The sequence below is a fragment of the Amblyomma mixtum genome, chromosome 1 (assembly GCF_055824585.1).
Source record: "Amblyomma mixtum isolate Tamu chromosome 1, ASM5582458v1, whole genome shotgun sequence".
Taxonomy (NCBI): Eukaryota; Metazoa; Arthropoda; class Arachnida; order Ixodida; family Ixodidae; genus Amblyomma; species Amblyomma mixtum.
In genome coordinates, this window is record NC_143012.1 from 235,739,767 (window position 1) to 235,754,188 (window position 14,422).

General features: G+C 50.6%; 10 non-coding genes across 10 annotated transcripts; all 10 read left to right on the forward strand.

Moving 5' to 3' along the window:
* Positions 1-1,899: 1,899 nt before the first annotated feature.
* TRNAV-CAC (transfer RNA valine (anticodon CAC)) lies at positions 1,900-1,972 on the forward strand. The gene has a single exon. It is a non-coding gene; the product is annotated as a tRNA-Val (tRNA).
* A 97-nt stretch (positions 1,973-2,069) lies between these two features.
* On the forward strand, positions 2,070-2,142 carry TRNAV-CAC (transfer RNA valine (anticodon CAC)). Its single transcript has one exon. It is a non-coding gene; the product is annotated as a tRNA-Val (tRNA).
* Positions 2,143-3,840: 1,698 nt separating this feature from the next.
* Positions 3,841-3,913, forward strand: TRNAV-CAC (transfer RNA valine (anticodon CAC)). The gene has a single exon. It is a non-coding gene; the product is annotated as a tRNA-Val (tRNA).
* Positions 3,914-4,010: 97 nt separating this feature from the next.
* On the forward strand, positions 4,011-4,083 carry TRNAV-CAC (transfer RNA valine (anticodon CAC)). Its single transcript has one exon. It is a non-coding gene; the product is annotated as a tRNA-Val (tRNA).
* Positions 4,084-4,180: 97 nt separating this feature from the next.
* Positions 4,181-4,253, forward strand: TRNAV-CAC (transfer RNA valine (anticodon CAC)). The gene has a single exon. It is a non-coding gene; the product is annotated as a tRNA-Val (tRNA).
* A 4,528-nt stretch (positions 4,254-8,781) lies between these two features.
* Positions 8,782-8,854, forward strand: TRNAV-CAC (transfer RNA valine (anticodon CAC)). Its single transcript has one exon. It is a non-coding gene; the product is annotated as a tRNA-Val (tRNA).
* Positions 8,855-8,951: 97 nt separating this feature from the next.
* On the forward strand, positions 8,952-9,024 carry TRNAV-CAC (transfer RNA valine (anticodon CAC)). Its single transcript has one exon. It is a non-coding gene; the product is annotated as a tRNA-Val (tRNA).
* A 1,698-nt stretch (positions 9,025-10,722) lies between these two features.
* TRNAV-CAC (transfer RNA valine (anticodon CAC)) lies at positions 10,723-10,795 on the forward strand. Its single transcript has one exon. It is a non-coding gene; the product is annotated as a tRNA-Val (tRNA).
* A 97-nt stretch (positions 10,796-10,892) lies between these two features.
* On the forward strand, positions 10,893-10,965 carry TRNAV-CAC (transfer RNA valine (anticodon CAC)). The gene has a single exon. It is a non-coding gene; the product is annotated as a tRNA-Val (tRNA).
* Positions 10,966-11,062: 97 nt separating this feature from the next.
* Positions 11,063-11,135, forward strand: TRNAV-CAC (transfer RNA valine (anticodon CAC)). Its single transcript has one exon. It is a non-coding gene; the product is annotated as a tRNA-Val (tRNA).
* Positions 11,136-14,422: the final 3,287 nt, after the last annotated feature.

The window sequence follows — 14,422 nt, forward strand, 5'->3', positions numbered from 1 at the left end:
CTTGCGGAACGCTGGTGATTTTTATGGCCTAGAGGTGACATTTCAATTGATCAAATGTGACGGCGTTACGGAGGACTGCTCTGGGGCCAGCATTAGTAGAATTGCAATTGTTTTAAAATTCGGCGACAAACTCGCGCTTGTCAGTCGATGCTGGCTGCCTCGTGTGAGCCAGTCTCTTTTCTTGAGGATGTAGAGGAATAAGCGAGAAACAAAGAAGAAAGCAATGTCTGGCTTTTGTGAACGAACGTCATGAAAGCAGATAGATAGACGACCGACGCGTTGTGCTTTGGAGACAATTTAAAATCAATCACATCGAGATGAAGACTTGTTCAATGGCTGAATGACAAAAACCAGAATATCGGGTAAGCACGACTCGGCGATTGTCAGTTTGTTATGCTGCCTCACAGAATAAGGCCAGGACAAACTGGGCAAAAAGTGCCATACCCGGCACATGAGCAGTGGGAGGAGCCCCTGACCAGTGACAACCTGGACCAGCAAGGCAGGATCATCCAGATAGTCCGCAACTCAGCTGCCGCCAGCAGAGCCCTGTACTAGGGGCTCCGACCACCCGGATACTGCGACTTAATCTATTCTAATTAAAAGTTTTCTATCTCTCTCTCTCTACCTCACAGAAAAAAGTTTTGCAGTCGCTGTCGCTTGAGTTCAAACCGCTAGTGCTGTTGTGCTCTTTTGGGCGTTTTCATGGTCATCAATTTTATTAACAGTGTGCTATTGAAATATTAATCTAAATTTCTGCATATAGATTCGCGTTTTCTGCGCAGTGTTTTTCTCAGCAATGTACCAAGCCTTGTGTTTCCAGCTTGTTCGTAAGCAGTAGATGCAAAATAAGCATGCAGTGAATGTAAAACCGCAATGTTGCAGCTCTTTTCGTTCGATTTGATTCTAGGTATCCACCCCTATCTGGCCGATTCCACGAGGGCATGGGGCAATCGAAGTGGAAAAAAGAACCAGATCAGCATGCACGCGTGCAGTATAAAGGCCTGCAATTACACAGTGATGCGCCAGGTGAATTCACATGACGGACCCATCGGCCCGTTGACTGGAAGTCACGTGATGTCCCACTAACGCACTCTGTGGTCCGCGCCTGGCCTGCCTTAGAGAAAAGCGGTCCGCATGCCTAATCCGCTAACTGCCACCAGCATATTGCCTCACCTTGGATCTTCACCTGTGTTGGTGAGAGTAAGAGAATTAGGCATGTATGTTGTCGTTCACCGAACACAGGACTTCACGTGACGCCTGGTCCATGGGTCACTCGTGTGAATGCGTTAACAGCGCCTCGTATTCACTAAGCCCTTCCTAATCCAGGCAAATCATCTTTTTAGAAATCAAGGTTTAGTGCCCAATTAGAACTGCGCTGTCAGGCCAAACAAGCGCTCCACTGTAGCGTGGAAACCCAACACCCTGTTCTTTGTATTGCTGCCACCAAAAAATTTACGGAGTGACGCTTAGCGAATGCATTATCTTCATTTTTCGAATCGTAGCGTGAAAAAGCGAAGACAGATGGCAGAAACACACGCCCAGTGTTTTGAGCAGGCACGTAGCCAGGAATTTTTTTTCGGCAGGGGCCCAGCTGGTTGCAGAGCGGGGGGGAGAGGGAAGGGAGGGGGGAGTTGAGGCGGATGCTGGCAGCTGGCTGAGCACGGCGCAGCCTTACGGATATATAATGGTATGCTTCCTTTGTCCGCCTCCTCCTCTTCCCGATGGGGTCGGCACGTGGGTCGTCACCAAACGTTCCGCGGGGACACGATGCAAAGATGACGCGGTCGGTAGCTTCCGGGAAACATCGATGACATGTGTCTTGCCATGGAGAACTCGTACTCGAACCGTCGCAGCGGACAAAGCCTCCAGAACAAACAAGAAATGCCTGCTCTCATTCCCGTTTCCGTGGTGTAGCGGTTATCACGTGCGCCTCACACGCGCAAGGTCCCCGGTTCGATCCCGGGCGGAAACATTGTTTTTGGTTTTTTATTCGCATTCCCAGGGGAAGGTTTTTTGGCAGTCGCGGACGCAACCTCCGGAACAAACAAGAAATCCTTGCCCTCATTCCCGTTTTCGTGGTGTAGCGGTTATCACGTGCGCCTCACACGCGCAAGGTCCCCGGTTCGATCCCGGGCGGAAACATTGTTTTGTTTTTATTTGTTCGCATTCCCAGCGGAAGGATTCTTGGGAGTCGCGAACGCAACCTCCAGAAGAAACAAGAAATCCCTGCTCACTCTCATTCCCGTTTCCATGGTGTAGCGGTTATCACGTGCGCCCAGTGCTGCTAACCCTAGAGATTTTTCCCTAGATCTAGAGAATTTGGACGTTGTTTAGGGGAAAGGGATTTTTTGTATAATCTAGGGAAATTTCATTTGTTCGGAGAGTTTTTTTTTCTCCCTCAAATTGGGAAGACAGCACAAGCTTTCCGTGGTTTCTACAACTGACGGAGGCCCGCACAACGCCGCGCGCTCGAGTGAAACCTGTTTCACATGCAAGTGGAAACGCTTTGTTGCTGCGGCGCAAAAGCTGGTTAGAGCCATCGCGGCGGCTCCAGCAGTCAGAGCGGCGATGTTCGAACAAGTTACGAATTTTTCAGAGCACTGCCCTGCTCAATTTTCAGTCGCTTGCATGCATGTGATCCAGCCCTTACACGGACGTAATCGGACGTGTATCATCCCTGACGTGGCCAGTGGCACCCGCTGTTCTAGAGCACTGTACCCGCTGCTGTAATCTAGCCACCTCCTTCCCTCAACACGCGCGCCCCTTCCTCACGCTGTTTGGAGCGCGCTGCACGACGTGAAATTCCTATTTAGTAAGCATATCTGCATGTTCATTTTGATAATTAGGAAAGAACAAGGGCGTCATTTTTTTTTAGAAAGGAGCGTCTTGCTGGAAATCTCGCTAGTCTAACTAGGGGAACAATTCCCAGTTCTGCCACCGCGGTGGCTCACTTGTTATGGTGCTCGGCTGCTGACCCGAAAGACGATCACGGCTTTGACCCCGGTCTCGGCGGTCGAATTTCGATGGACGTGAAATTCTAGAGGCCCGTGTACTGTGCGATGTGACTGCACGTCAAAGAACACCAGATGGTCGAAATTTCATCCCTCGTCGCTTTGGGACGTTACACGCCCCAAAACCATAAATCACAAGTCCCAGTTCCACCAAGACGAACAAATTAAGTGAGTTGAGGTCACATGAGGCATACAAAAGCTGTAACAGTCACTGCTATATTGTTTTAATTGACTCAAACTGTTATCGTCAGCCATCCTCTAGAACAGTCGCAGCTAATGGACAAGCAGCTTTTATATCGCACTTTCCGTACACTGCTGAAGCAACCTCCAGCCATTTTGCACGTGGAATCCTTCGGCTGAAGTCGAAAGCGACACAACATGAGGGAAAAAACTTCAGTTAATTCCGCATGCCGATGAATGTTCACTAATATCTTGCGTACAGTCGAAAAAAGTTTTTCATATTAGATCCTTCAATTCAAATTTACAGGTAATTTGCTTATCAGCGTCTGGTAATAGGGTAGCTGCATGTTAAAACTTGCTACTGAACTACGCATAAATATACATTTTGCGCAATTGAACGCTATTTTTCGTATCTAGGAAAATCTAGGGAATTTTTTATTTCAAATTGGGGCAGAAGCCACGCTGAAGGTTGGCAGCACTGCGTGCGCCTCACACGCGCAAGGTTCCCGGTAGGGTGTCTATCCCTGGTTCGATCCCGCGCGGAAGCATTGTTTTGGTTTTTTTATTTGTTCGCGTTCCCAGGGGAAGATTTTTTGGCAGTCGCGAACGCAACCTCCAGAACAAACAAGGAATCCGTGCTCCCATTCCCGTTTCCGTGGTGTAGCGGTTATCACGTGCGCCTCACACGCGCAAGGTCCCCGGTTCGATCCCGGGCGGAAACATTGTTTTTTTTTATTTGTTCGTATTCCCAACGATTATATTTTGGGAGGTCGCGGACGAAACCTGCAGAACAAAGAAGAAATCCCTGCTCTCGTTCCCGTTTCCGTGGTGTAGCGGTTATCACGTGCGCCTCACACGCGCAAGGTCCCCGGTTCGATCCCGGGCGGAAACATTGTTTTTTTTTATTTGTTCGTATTCCCAACGATTATATTTTGGGAGGTCGCGGACGAAACCTGCAGAACAAAGAAGAAATCCCTGCTCTCGTTCCCGTTTCCGTGGTGTAGCGGTTGTCACGTGCGCCTCACACGCGCAAGGTCCCCGGTTCGATCCCGGGCGGAAACATGTCTTTCGGTTTTTTTATTTGTTCGCATTCCCAGGGGAAGATTTTTTGGCAGTCGCGAACGCAACCTCCAGATAAAAACAAAAAATCCCTGCTCTCATTCCCGTTTCCGCAGTGTAGGGATTCTGTTTCCGGCCACGCCAGTGAACGGACGCAGGATGCAGGGCTCCGCAGGGGCGGCTTCAGCGGCCATGTCTGGCCGCGGTAACAGGGCTATGGAACAGGAAAACGACTATCAGGTTTTACTGCCAAGTCTCCCAAAAGGGCGTTTTGTTTTAAATACAGTTTTTTTGCACGCGGGTATTAGTGCCCGCCCGTACCGGGTGGAAGATTTCCGTGACGCGTTGGCTCAGCATTCACTGCACCCAGACGTTATCGCCTTGGGGGCGTATCGCATGAGCCACGTTTGGGCCATCACATCGAAGGACGCGGTGAAGAAGATTGCAGGCGTCGGTGAGCTGCTTGTGAAGAAACGCCGGTGCCTGGTGATTGACCCGGCCAACCAAGATGTGCGCCTCAAACTTCACTGGCTGCTGCATTGCGTGCCGGACGAGCACGTGCGGGTCGCGCTTGCGCCGTATGGAAAGGTGTCCGAAGTTACCCGGGAGCGCTGGCCCGTGCGCGGCGTGTCAGAGAAGGGCTCGACCACCAGGACTGTCACGCTGAAGTTGAAAGCTGGCGTAAAACTTGACGACTTGCCGCTTCAACTGAATGTGTGTGGTGAGTTGGCGCTCGTCGTAGTTCCAGGAAGGCCTCCGTTGTGTCTTCGTTGCCGAAGTACGGGGCACATTCGTCGGGAGTCCCGCGGTGCGGAACCTGCCGACGTTTTGGCCATGAAGACAGTCAGTGCTCCTGTTCTTACGCGAGCATCGCCGGTCCTGGAAACAGTGAAGATGCTTCGGATGATGGACGAGGCGGACGCGGAAGAGGCTGCGAAAACAACGGGGCAACCAGCGAGAAAAGATGGGCCTACGTTGACGCCTCTCGTAAAGAAGACGACGTCCGCCACAGCAGCGGCTACTCCACGAGTAGAGCAGGAGCCCCAGCAAGGTGTAGGAGATAGAACGGTGGACACGCCACCACAAACTCTCCAAGTCCCAGGCAGCGTGAACGCCGACGCCATCGAAGTCAGCGATGATGGTTTTTTTTTTTTTGCATATGTGATTTGCCCTCTTGCCACCTCTGTCCTGATGCGTTAGCCGGGGTGTTGGCCTCGTCAGGAGGCATGCTTTGTCTGCCTCCTTTTGCCTCTCCCCGGGGGCATATTGTAAATATGGCCGAATAAACATTTCATTTCATGTGGCTGTTTTAACCGCTGCGAAACGGTCCCATGAGGAAAGCGTCGGCGACAAGCCGCAGGCCGGAGCTGGCAGCGACGAGCCACCATCAAAAACAACGGGGACTCGACGTCCGTCCTTGAAGCCGCGGCCGAACGTTGAGGCTGCGACACGGCAGGCAGAGAAACCGCCTCCGTAGTTTTGTTGTTTCGTTGGCGGGAGTGTTGGTTGTGCGTCGTCCGACGTAGTGTGCTCTCACCTGGAACTCTGCGTTTGTGTGCGCGGATAGTCGCATCGTTGGGAGGCCGCACATGCGTGCAAGCGCAGCGGAACAAGGAGAGACACACGCACGACTGAGGAGGTAGGCGCCATATGGAGCAGATTGCATTGTTTTAATTAATCGCAAGGCTATTAAACTAGGCCGCCGCGGTGGCTCAGCGGCTATGGTGCTCGGCTGCTGACCCAAAAGACGCGGGTTCGATCCCGGCCGCGGCGGCTAGAATTTCTTTGGAGGAGAAATTCTAGAGGCCCGTGTACTGTGCGATGTCAGTGCACGTTAAAGAACCCCAGGTGGTCGAAATTTCCGGAGCCCTTCACTACGGCGTCTCTCATAGCCTTAGTCGCTTTGGGACGTTAAACCCCATAAACATAAACATAAACATTTGCTGCAGATGCATTGCAGGCTCAAGAAGCCAGGCCTGCCCCAGAGCTTTGCTGAACTTGCTAAACCACTGCTGCATTAGGCACCTTGAAGGCTGCCATTTGTAAGCATACTGATGGACGTTCCGAGCAGAGCACCATGTCCAGCAAACTGACATGTCTCCTAAGCTCCTAGAAGCAGCTTGATTGGTCAGCTAACATGAACATCGCTTTGCTGTGAGCATCACAGTGTAGTTTTGGGTGTGATTTAGAGAAGTATCTTGTCCTCTGTTAAATTAAATGGGCTCTGAAACACCATCCGAGGAGGGCACATGAACTCTCTCAATCACTGCATTGTGTTGTCATGGACACTTGAGCCAATTAATACACCTCTACACGCAGCAGAGAACCCACAATCACACGCGAAAGTTGGCGAGCCCTTCCTGTGACTTTTTCATGCTCGCTGCCTCCACCATCTCGCGCATCTGCGTATAAAAGTTAAGTGGTGGCTATCGGTTAGATTCTTTCAGTTCTTTTCTGTTAAGCCGCACGCTTTTCAAGTCAGAAAGACATCAATGACAACGAATTATGACACTCCCGGTTCACAAGTCACAAGGAGTTAAATGATGCAGCTGGCTGCAGAGCCCACGCACGCTATCAATGATATGGTGACTGTCCGCTAGCTGTCCTTGCGGATGACGTCCTGTGAATACCTCTTGCGGAACGCTGGTGATTTTTATGGCCTAGAGGTGACATTTCAATTGATCAAATGTGACGGCGTTACGGAGGACTGCTCTGGGGCCAGCATTAGTAGAATTGCAATTGTTTTAAAATTCGGCGACAAACTCGCGCTTGTCAGTCGATGCTGGCTGCCTCGTGTGAGCCAGTCTCTTTTCTTGAGGATGTAGAGGAATAAGCGAGAAACAAAGAAGAAAGCAATGTCTGGCTTTTGTGAACGAACGTCATGAAAGCAGATAGATAGACGACCGACGCGTTGTGCTTTGGAGACAATTTAAAATCAATCACATCGAGATGAAGACTTGTTCAATGGCTGAATGACAAAAACCAGAATATCGGGTAAGCACGACTCGGCGATTGTCAGTTTGTTATGCTGCCTCACAGAATAAGGCCAGGACAAACTGGGCAAAAAGTGCCATACCCGGCACATGAGCAGTGGGAGGAGCCCCTGACCAGTGACAACCTGGACCAGCAAGGCAGGATCATCCAGATAGTCCGCAACTCAGCTGCCGCCAGCAGAGCCCTGTACTAGGGGCTCCGACCACCCGGATACTGCGACTTAATCTATTCTAATTAAAAGTTTTCTATCTCTCTCTCTCTACCTCACAGAAAAAAGTTTTGCAGTCGCTGTCGCTTGAGTTCAAACCGCTAGTGCTGTTGTGCTCTTTTGGGCGTTTTCATGGTCATCAATTTTATTAACAGTGTGCTATTGAAATATTAATCTAAATTTCTGCATATAGATTCGCGTTTTCTGCGCAGTGTTTTTCTCAGCAATGTACCAAGCCTTGTGTTTCCAGCTTGTTCGTAAGCAGTAGATGCAAAATAAGCATGCAGTGAATGTAAAACCGCAATGTTGCAGCTCTTTTCGTTCGATTTGATTCTAGGTATCCACCCCTATCTGGCCGATTCCACGAGGGCATGGGGCAATCGAAGTGGAAAAAAGAACCAGATCAGCATGCACGCGTGCAGTATAAAGGCCTGCAATTACACAGTGATGCGCCAGGTGAATTCACATGACGGACCCATCGGCCCGTTGACTGGAAGTCACGTGATGTCCCACTAACGCACTCTGTGGTCCGCGCCTGGCCTGCCTTAGAGAAAAGCGGTCCGCATGCCTAATCCGCTAACTGCCACCAGCATATTGCCTCACCTTGGATCTTCACCTGTGTTGGTGAGAGTAAGAGAATTAGGCATGTATGTTGTCGTTCACCGAACACAGGACTTCACGTGACGCCTGGTCCATGGGTCACTCGTGTGAATGCGTTAACAGCGCCTCGTATTCACTAAGCCCTTCCTAATCCAGGCAAATCATCTTTTTAGAAATCAAGGTTTAGTGCCCAATTAGAACTGCGCTGTCAGGCCAAACAAGCGCTCCACTGTAGCGTGGAAACCCAACACCCTGTTCTTTGTATTGCTGCCACCAAAAAATTTACGGAGTGACGCTTAGCGAATGCATTATCTTCATTTTTCGAATCGTAGCGTGAAAAAGCGAAGACAGATGGCAGAAACACACGCCCAGTGTTTTGAGCAGGCACGTAGCCAGGAATTTTTTTTCGGCAGGGGCCCAGCTGGTTGCAGAGCGGGGGGGAGAGGGAAGGGAGGGGGGAGTTGAGGCGGATGCTGGCAGCTGGCTGAGCACGGCGCAGCCTTACGGATATATAATGGTATGCTTCCTTTGTCCGCCTCCTCCTCTTCCCGATGGGGTCGGCACGTGGGTCGTCACCAAACGTTCCGCGGGGACACGATGCAAAGATGACGCGGTCGGTAGCTTCCGGGAAACATCGATGACATGTGTCTTGCCATGGAGAACTCGTACTCGAACCGTCGCAGCGGACAAAGCCTCCAGAACAAACAAGAAATGCCTGCTCTCATTCCCGTTTCCGTGGTGTAGCGGTTATCACGTGCGCCTCACACGCGCAAGGTCCCCGGTTCGATCCCGGGCGGAAACATTGTTTTTGGTTTTTTATTCGCATTCCCAGGGGAAGGTTTTTTGGCAGTCGCGGACGCAACCTCCGGAACAAACAAGAAATCCTTGCCCTCATTCCCGTTTTCGTGGTGTAGCGGTTATCACGTGCGCCTCACACGCGCAAGGTCCCCGGTTCGATCCCGGGCGGAAACATTGTTTTGTTTTTATTTGTTCGCATTCCCAGCGGAAGGATTCTTGGGAGTCGCGAACGCAACCTCCAGAAGAAACAAGAAATCCCTGCTCACTCTCATTCCCGTTTCCATGGTGTAGCGGTTATCACGTGCGCCCAGTGCTGCTAACCCTAGAGATTTTTCCCTAGATCTAGAGAATTTGGACGTTGTTTAGGGGAAAGGGATTTTTTGTATAATCTAGGGAAATTTCATTTGTTCGGAGAGTTTTTTTTTCTCCCTCAAATTGGGAAGACAGCACAAGCTTTCCGTGGTTTCTACAACTGACGGAGGCCCGCACAACGCCGCGCGCTCGAGTGAAACCTGTTTCACATGCAAGTGGAAACGCTTTGTTGCTGCGGCGCAAAAGCTGGTTAGAGCCATCGCGGCGGCTCCAGCAGTCAGAGCGGCGATGTTCGAACAAGTTACGAATTTTTCAGAGCACTGCCCTGCTCAATTTTCAGTCGCTTGCATGCATGTGATCCAGCCCTTACACGGACGTAATCGGACGTGTATCATCCCTGACGTGGCCAGTGGCACCCGCTGTTCTAGAGCACTGTACCCGCTGCTGTAATCTAGCCACCTCCTTCCCTCAACACGCGCGCCCCTTCCTCACGCTGTTTGGAGCGCGCTGCACGACGTGAAATTCCTATTTAGTAAGCATATCTGCATGTTCATTTTGATAATTAGGAAAGAACAAGGGCGTCATTTTTTTTTAGAAAGGAGCGTCTTGCTGGAAATCTCGCTAGTCTAACTAGGGGAACAATTCCCAGTTCTGCCACCGCGGTGGCTCACTTGTTATGGTGCTCGGCTGCTGACCCGAAAGACGATCACGGCTTTGACCCCGGTCTCGGCGGTCGAATTTCGATGGACGTGAAATTCTAGAGGCCCGTGTACTGTGCGATGTGACTGCACGTCAAAGAACACCAGATGGTCGAAATTTCATCCCTCGTCGCTTTGGGACGTTACACGCCCCAAAACCATAAATCACAAGTCCCAGTTCCACCAAGACGAACAAATTAAGTGAGTTGAGGTCACATGAGGCATACAAAAGCTGTAACAGTCACTGCTATATTGTTTTAATTGACTCAAACTGTTATCGTCAGCCATCCTCTAGAACAGTCGCAGCTAATGGACAAGCAGCTTTTATATCGCACTTTCCGTACACTGCTGAAGCAACCTCCAGCCATTTTGCACGTGGAATCCTTCGGCTGAAGTCGAAAGCGACACAACATGAGGGAAAAAACTTCAGTTAATTCCGCATGCCGATGAATGTTCACTAATATCTTGCGTACAGTCGAAAAAAGTTTTTCATATTAGATCCTTCAATTCAAATTTACAGGTAATTTGCTTATCAGCGTCTGGTAATAGGGTAGCTGCATGTTAAAACTTGCTACTGAACTACGCATAAATATACATTTTGCGCAATTGAACGCTATTTTTCGTATCTAGGAAAATCTAGGGAATTTTTTATTTCAAATTGGGGCAGAAGCCACGCTGAAGGTTGGCAGCACTGCGTGCGCCTCACACGCGCAAGGTTCCCGGTAGGGTGTCTATCCCTGGTTCGATCCCGCGCGGAAGCATTGTTTTGGTTTTTTTATTTGTTCGCGTTCCCAGGGGAAGATTTTTTGGCAGTCGCGAACGCAACCTCCAGAACAAACAAGGAATCCGTGCTCCCATTCCCGTTTCCGTGGTGTAGCGGTTATCACGTGCGCCTCACACGCGCAAGGTCCCCGGTTCGATCCCGGGCGGAAACATTGTTTTTTTTTATTTGTTCGTATTCCCAACGATTATATTTTGGGAGGTCGCGGACGAAACCTGCAGAACAAAGAAGAAATCCCTGCTCTCGTTCCCGTTTCCGTGGTGTAGCGGTTATCACGTGCGCCTCACACGCGCAAGGTCCCCGGTTCGATCCCGGGCGGAAACATTGTTTTTTTTTATTTGTTCGTATTCCCAACGATTATATTTTGGGAGGTCGCGGACGAAACCTGCAGAACAAAGAAGAAATCCCTGCTCTCGTTCCCGTTTCCGTGGTGTAGCGGTTGTCACGTGCGCCTCACACGCGCAAGGTCCCCGGTTCGATCCCGGGCGGAAACATGTCTTTCGGTTTTTTTATTTGTTCGCATTCCCAGGGGAAGATTTTTTGGCAGTCGCGAACGCAACCTCCAGATAAAAACAAAAAATCCCTGCTCTCATTCCCGTTTCCGCAGTGTAGGGATTCTGTTTCCGGCCACGCCAGTGAACGGACGCAGGATGCAGGGCTCCGCAGGGGCGGCTTCAGCGGCCATGTCTGGCCGCGGTAACAGGGCTATGGAACAGGAAAACGACTATCAGGTTTTACTGCCAAGTCTCCCAAAAGGGCGTTTTGTTTTAAATACAGTTTTTTTGCACGCGGGTATTAGTGCCCGCCCGTACCGGGTGGAAGATTTCCGTGACGCGTTGGCTCAGCATTCACTGCACCCAGACGTTATCGCCTTGGGGGCGTATCGCATGAGCCACGTTTGGGCCATCACATCGAAGGACGCGGTGAAGAAGATTGCAGGCGTCGGTGAGCTGCTTGTGAAGAAACGCCGGTGCCTGGTGATTGACCCGGCCAACCAAGATGTGCGCCTCAAACTTCACTGGCTGCTGCATTGCGTGCCGGACGAGCACGTGCGGGTCGCGCTTGCGCCGTATGGAAAGGTGTCCGAAGTTACCCGGGAGCGCTGGCCCGTGCGCGGCGTGTCAGAGAAGGGCTCGACCACCAGGACTGTCACGCTGAAGTTGAAAGCTGGCGTAAAACTTGACGACTTGCCGCTTCAACTGAATGTGTGTGGTGAGTTGGCGCTCGTCGTAGTTCCAGGAAGGCCTCCGTTGTGTCTTCGTTGCCGAAGTACGGGGCACATTCGTCGGGAGTCCCGCGGTGCGGAACCTGCCGACGTTTTGGCCATGAAGACAGTCAGTGCTCCTGTTCTTACGCGAGCATCGCCGGTCCTGGAAACAGTGAAGATGCTTCGGATGATGGACGAGGCGGACGCGGAAGAGGCTGCGAAAACAACGGGGCAACCAGCGAGAAAAGATGGGCCTACGTTGACGCCTCTCGTAAAGAAGACGACGTCCGCCACAGCAGCGGCTACTCCACGAGTAGAGCAGGAGCCCCAGCAAGGTGTAGGAGATAGAACGGTGGACACGCCACCACAAACTCTCCAAGTCCCAGGCAGCGTGAACGCCGACGCCATCGAAGTCAGCGATGATGGTTTTTTTTTTTTTGCATATGTGATTTGCCCTCTTGCCACCTCTGTCCTGATGCGTTAGCCGGGGTGTTGGCCTCGTCAGGAGGCATGCTTTGTCTGCCTCCTTTTGCCTCTCCCCGGGGGCATATTGTAAATATGGCCGAATAAACATTTCATTTCATGTGGCTGTTTTAACCGCTGCGAAACGGTCCCATGAGGAAAGCGTCGGCGACAAGCCGCAGGCCGGAGCTGGCAGCGACGAGCCACCATCAAAAACAACGGGGACTCGACGTCCGTCCTTGAAGCCGCGGCCGAACGTTGAGGCTGCGACACGGCAGGCAGAGAAACCGCCTCCGTAGTTTTGTTGTTTCGTTGGCGGGAGTGTTGGTTGTGCGTCGTCCGACGTAGTGTGCTCTCACCTGGAACTCTGCGTTTGTGTGCGCGGATAGTCGCATCGTTGGGAGGCCGCACATGCGTGCAAGCGCAGCGGAACAAGGAGAGACACACGCACGACTGAGGAGGTAGGCGCCATATGGAGCAGATTGCATTGTTTTAATTAATCGCAAGGCTATTAAACTAGGCCGCCGCGGTGGCTCAGCGGCTATGGTGCTCGGCTGCTGACCCAAAAGACGCGGGTTCGATCCCGGCCGCGGCGGCTAGAATTTCTTTGGAGGAGAAATTCTAGAGGCCCGTGTACTGTGCGATGTCAGTGCACGTTAAAGAACCCCAGGTGGTCGAAATTTCCGGAGCCCTTCACTACGGCGTCTCTCATAGCCTTAGTCGCTTTGGGACGTTAAACCCCATAAACTAAACTAAACTATTAAACTAGAAGCCCCATTGCGTGTCGCAACTTTGAATGTCAGTGGGCTGGGAGCACGAAGGCGGCAATGTCAACTTAATCGCTTGATGCTTGATAATGACCTAGACTTAACAGCTCTGCAAGAGTCAAAGATAGACTCTCAAGAACAGACCGACCGCATGGTGTCATCTTTCCGCGCAAACTTCGATGTGTGTGTGTGTGAGTCATTCTGTCGGTGCACCAGGTGGATGCCTTCTTTTTATTCGTAATACACTAGGTATAAGTGTAGAGTCTTTACTTGCAAGCGAAAGTGGTCGTCTCTTGGTTGTAGATTTTTCGTTTTCAAATTGACTTTGGGGCGCAGTTTGCGTTTATGCCCCCAGTGTTGAAAGTGATCGTCAGTTGTTTTTTTCTTCCATTGAGCCTTACTTGAGTTGTGAAAAGGTTTTGGTCCTAATGGGAGACTTCAACTATGTGTGTGCTGCTACTGACCGCGTAAAGTGTAGACCAGTGAAGGACAAAAGTGCGGAACTATTGAATGCCTTTCGTGCACGACTATTCTTTGGAAGACATTGGAGATATGTTTTCAGCCGGAACCCTGCCTGAATACACGCATTTTCAGCGCGATAGTCATGCAAGATTAGATAGGTTGTATGTATCGGTTGATATCGTGCCGCTCTGCACTGGATACGGCGTAAAACCAGTGTCGTTTAGTGATCACTGCCTTGTGAGTGCGACTTTTGGAATGAAAGGAAGAAAATCACGCTTAAACCATCTGTGGAAGCTCAACAAAAATCTTTTAGATGCCGAAGAATTTGTCAAGGAAATTACAAAAGACTTTGACAGTGCGCTAGCTGCGCCTGAAGACAGCGTTTCAGTCGAATGGGAAAGTTTCAAAGAACGAGTGAAGATTAAAGCAATAGAAAGAAGTAGCGTAATTCAGTATCAACGGAAGAAAAGAGAAAAAGAACTTAACGGACAGCTCGAGTGCCTCTTGAGCATGGAAAGTAGCAAGCCAGGTTTTTTCACTAAACAAATAAAAGACGTCAAATGTCAGATCGAAAGAATCGATACTGACAGGTACAGAGCGGCGGTTGTACGCTCAAGGAACGATAGATTATGGGCAGGCGAATCACCTACGAAGCGAGCGCTATCAGATGAAAAGCGCTACGCTTGCCAGAAGGAAATCAGACATATAAGACACGAGAGGAACATTATAAACGACTCTAGAGGTATTCAGCACGCTATTACGGAGCACTTTTCTGACCTTCTCAGTAATGTGCGCGAGCGCACTGTAGGCTTTGAAGAGAATTTTTTACGACTGAAGCCAATTCTAGAGGATGTTAAGGAGCGTCTTGAGCTGCCTATTACTT